This window comes from Triticum urartu, chromosome 5 (assembly GCF_003073215.2).
Source record: "Triticum urartu cultivar G1812 chromosome 5, Tu2.1, whole genome shotgun sequence".
NCBI classification, from domain to species: Eukaryota; Viridiplantae; Streptophyta; class Magnoliopsida; order Poales; family Poaceae; genus Triticum; species Triticum urartu.
The window spans coordinates 101,100,060-101,105,368 of NC_053026.1; positions in this window are offsets into that span (position 1 = coordinate 101,100,060).

The following is a 5,309-nucleotide window of genomic DNA, read 5'->3' on the forward strand; positions in this document are numbered from 1 at the left end:
GGCCTTCCTCCGCATCCCGCCTCATTTCGGCCTATGGTTGAAGACCTTCAACGTGAAGCCGAAGGTGGTGAGCGGCCAACAAGCAGAGAGCGGAGGTGCCATGGTGGGCAAGATGCCCAACGTTACCTGGCCCGAAGGCTCGTTCGTGGAGACGGTGAAAGGGTGGCAATCGGGGTGGTTCTATATCACCGAGCCGCGCGACGCCAACTAGGTGGCGGCCCCCAAATTCAGATCTGGATTCCCGATGCGGCTCACTTCCTGGCAAGAGAGGGGCCTAACCTGGGGTCCCTCGGACGAACTAACTGGGATCTAGACGTGTGTTCAGAATATGATGGATAGGAAGATCAAGATCGTCAATGTGGTCCAAGTCATGCTCATTCGTCGGGTTCTTCCGTGCCAATGCCAGACTTGCTATGTGTGGGAGTACGATCTGGCCAAGCACCAGACGCTACAAGAGCTCTTCGGCACAACGCACGAAGAAATCTGGAAAGTGATCTTCAAGGCCGGTGAGGCGCCACCACCCATGACCGAAGATTGCGGGCTTAGCTTAAAATGCCAGGCTAACCCGGTAAGCTCTTCTAATGTTTTCAAGGCGTACCCTTTACTAGCATATTTTGAGTAAAAGCCTAAGCCTTCCTACCCGTGTTTTCAGGCCTGGATCAAGATAGCGGAGGGGATTAACAGTCCGGCTCCGCTACCCGAAGACCAAGAATTCCCATTGTTGACGAAAATGCTCTTTCCAGCACCTTATGAGGTGCCGGAGAAAACGGCCAAGAAAGCGGCCAAAGGGGCCAAGAAGGGCCTTCGCCGAAAAGGCGCTCCGGACATGATGTCCGAAGACAAGACTTCCTCTTCGTCCGTCGACGACGATGATGAAGAGGAAGAAGAAAGAGACTCCCCACCTGAAGTGGGGAGGAAGAAGAGAGCGGCCTCCAAAAATCCGGAAGCGAAAGCGCCTAAAAGGGTTAGAGGTTCCCACGCGGATAACTCTATGTGTGACGTGGACAACAGCCCGGAGCGACCTCGCGGACCAAGCCTCAGGCTGCCTTGTAAGTACCAGGATCCGAAAACATCTAGCTTTCCCGGTTTGTAATATTGATATACCTTAAACCTTGTTATTGCAGTCTAGCACGCAATGGCTCCCCGCGATCTTCGTCCGAGGGATCGCTAGACTCAAAGGAGATGGCTAGCATGTCTCCGCCACCTGCTCATTCCGTCTCTCCCAAGGGTGACGACGAGGTGGTATCGCAAAAGACCTTCCCCGACCAGGGGGGCTTCCGGAGATCGTCGGGGCGGTGCCCTAGGACGATTCCTCAATTGTCGGACGCATGGGGGAAAAAGGCCCTACGAGGACCGGCGACGGGGGCCGGGTTCCCTTAGGACCTGAGCCGGGTACCATTTCAGAGACCTATGCGGCTCCGAAGTCCAGTGAACGGCATGCTCCGAGAGGAGGGAGTGTGCCTGTTCCGCCGGTGACCTCTATCCAACTAGAGGCACTGGATAACCTGTTGGAGGTGCTACGAGGCACCTCTATTGTGGATGCACACCGCGCCCTTATGGGCAAGGTAATAGAGAAGGTCCAGCTCATGAAAAGCGGACTGACCGAAGCCTACACTAGCCTTCTGTCAGGCTTTGAGGTAAGTAATGCGTTTGTAGGAAGAATATCACAGTATAGGCAGTAGCCCCTGATGCTCTATTTGGTGTTCGGAAAGAAGAAGCCTAACAGAGGATCGAAAAGAAAAATCGCAGGAGTCTAACATAAGTTGTCTTTGTGAATAAGCAGGTGTCGCTGCAGGTTGCCACCGCTCATGCTGTAGAGGTCTCCGGACTGAAGCGGAAACTGGAGCGGGTCGAGGAAGAGCTCGGCCTTGTAAAGAAGCAGCTAGAGGATAGCCAAGGTACGTGCTGATCTGCTAGTACCTTTTAAGAAAAAATAAAAAGTCCATCCCGACTGAGTTGTCGTGAACTTTATTAGGGGCGACGACCGAGGTGGCAGCCCTCAAGAAGGCGTTGGCCGAGGCCGAGGACAAAGCGGCCAAGGAGTGTGCCATGCGTGAGAAGCATGAGGCCCAGGTTGGCGAGGCGCAGCAACAGCTCCAGGACGCGATCAAGAGATTTGAGTCCTTGGAGCGTGATTGTAAGGCGTAAGAGTCCGAACTAGCGACGGCCCGCCAGAGCACACAGGATGCATGAGCCGAAGCCCAGAACACCCTCCAGGAAATTCAGGCGGCCAAGGAGATTGCGGCGGGTAATTCTTTCACCATGCAAAGCAAGTATGTAAAAGAAACGTTCCATGTACTTATCCGAATTAGGGTTTTCCCGGGGCATTTGCGGATCTGCCGCGCAGTATATCGGATGCTGCCGAGCGTTACAGAGCCGAAGAAAGGATGTCTACGGAGAAGCTATTCTGGTCCTAGTATCTTGGACCCAAACATCCGTTGCCCTTCATCGACCAGCTGAAGCAGTTGGTCGAGCTGCACAAGTCGGCAGAGCTAGCCATGAAGGACCTGATAGTTCGACTGTGGCGTGCCAAGCCTGTACCTAGCAGCTATTCCGGACTTGTTAAGTGGCTTGTAAATGCCTGTCTGCGGCTCGAAACCGTGAAGCGGTCGGTCTGCATTGAAGGTGCACGTATGGCCTTTGCCCGCATCAAGACGCATTGGGCAAAGCTGGATGCTAAGAAGCTAATGACCGAGGGGCCGCCGGAGGGCAAAGAGCATTGTCGACCCGAGCTCTATTTTGATGGCGTCCTGGAGGGGTCCTGCCTTGTGGCAGAACAATGTTCGAAGGATATCATTTTCCCATGAGAACATTTGTATTATCTTGTCCTATAATATGGAGCAGTGATGTTATGTATTATAATGCTTATGATTTACATTTTACCTCCTGTGCGGCCGTTTATGAAATCTGAGAGTTGACCAGTCGTCGGCTTCTGCCCCCACATAGATAGTACGGGGGTGTTCGAGATAAATCTAAACACTCTTTACTCCACATTCTGGTCCTTGCAGGAGGTGTTTAGCGCAACGAACAAGGCAATCAGACTAAGTGGCCTTTACCGCCCTCACTTAGCCATAGGTTTGACAATTTTAACAAAGTTGGCGAAGCCCCGGGTATTCGGAAGGCCGAACTACGGGCGTTATACACGCCTAATCGGAGGGACCGACTCTTCGCATGAAGTGGAAAAAATCCCTAACGATTTGTAACCTCTCGAACAGCTGACCGGCTCTCGCCGCATCATGACAGTCAATTTTTGGCTTTCTCTACTAAGGTGCTTGTCCAGAAGAACTGGAACACAATCGCAGTAGTTCTCCCTTTACTACCCTAGCCGATATGGCGGAACGTAGGGTAGTAAGCACAGGAGCCGGGCAACCCAACTATTGACCAAAGACATGATTCAGAGCTGATGCATATAATGCTATATGTTCGGGGTGCCGAACTATACTGAAAAGAGTGTTCAGACTTTTATTGCCGTAGAATAGGGTGTAATGAAGCCCCCGGTGCAGTAATACGTACCATAGTGTACGCGTGTAATATATAACATACACAAAGGTGAGGAAACAGGAAAAATTAAGTAATAAGCTGACATCACCATTTAACAATCATTGTGATGTAATTATTACGTCGAGGCATACTTTGTGCGAGTAATATGATAAGTATGTTGGAAATATGCCCTAGAGGCAATAATAAATTGGTTATTATTATATTTCCTTGTTCATGATAATCGTTTATTATCCATGCTAGAATTGTATTGATAGGAAACTTAGATACATGTGTGGATACATAGACAACACCATGTCCCTAGTAAGCCTCTAGTTGACTAGCTCGTTGATCAATAGATGGTTACGGTTTCCTGACCATGGACATTGGATGTCGTTGATAACGGGATCACATCATTAGGAGAATGATGTGATGGACAAGACCCAATCCTAAGCCTAGCACAAGATCGTGTAGTTCGTTTGCTAAAGCTTTTGTAATGTCAAGTATCATTTCCTTAGACCATGAGATTGTGCAACTCCCGGATACCGTAGGAGTGCTTTGGGTGTGCCAAACGTCACAACGTAACTGGGTGGCTATAAAGGTACACTACAGGTATCTCCGAAAGTGTCTGTTGGGTTGGCACGAATCGAGACTGGGATTTGTCACTCCGTGTAAACGGAGAGGTATCTCTGGGCCCACTCGGTAGGACATCATCATAATGTGCACAATGTGACCAAGGAGTTGATCATGGGATGATGTGTTACGGAACGAGTAAAGAGACTTGCCGGTAACGAGATTGAACAAGGTATCGGGATACCGACGATCGAATCTCGGGCAAGTATCGTACCGCTAGACAAAGGGAATTGTATACGGGATTGATTGAATCCTTGACATCGTGGTTCATCCGATGAGATCGTGGAGCATGTGGGAGCCAACATGGGTATCCAGATCCTGCTGTTGGTTATTGACCGGAGAGTTGTCTCGGCCATGTCTGCATGACTCCCGAGCCCGTAGGGTCTACACACTTAAGGTTCGATGACGCTAGGGTTATAGGGAATAGATATACGTGGTTACCGAATGTTGTTCGGAGTCCCGGATGAGATCCTGGACATCACGAGGAGTTCCGGAATGGTCCGGAGGTAAAGATTTATATATGGGAAGTCCTGTTTTGGTCACCGGAAAAGTTTCGGGTGCTGTCGGTAACGTACCGGGACCACTGGGAGGGTCCCGGGGGTCCACCAGGTGGGGCTGCCTGCCCCAGAGGGCTGCGTGGGCCAAGTGTGAGAGGGGACCAGCCCTAGGTGCCCCCCCCACCAGGGCCCAAGGCGAAGAGAGAAGGGAAAAGGGGGAAACCCTAGGCTCAGATGGGCCTAAGGCCCATCTAGTGGTGCGCCCCCCCTCTCTCCCCCCTTGGCCGCCCCCCTAGATGGGATCTAGGGCTGGCCGCCACCCCTAGGGGTGGAAACCTAGGTGGGGGTGCAGCCCCTCCCTCTCCCCCTATATATAGTGGAGGCAAAGGGGCAGCCCAACAGATGAAGTTCCTCCTTCTTGGCGCAGCCCTACCCCTCTCCCTCCTCGTCTCTTGCGGTGCTTGGCGAAGCCCTGCTGGAGTACCACGCTCCTCCACCACCACCACGCCGTCGTGCTGCTGCTGGATGGAGTCTTCCCAACCTCTCCCTCTCCCCTTGTTGGATCAAGGCGTAGGAGACGTCACCGGGCTGTACGTGTGTTGAACACGGAGGTGCCGTCCGTTCGGCACTAGGATCATCAGTGATTTGGATCACGACGAGTATGACTCCATCAACCCCGTTCACTTGAACGCTTCTGCTTAG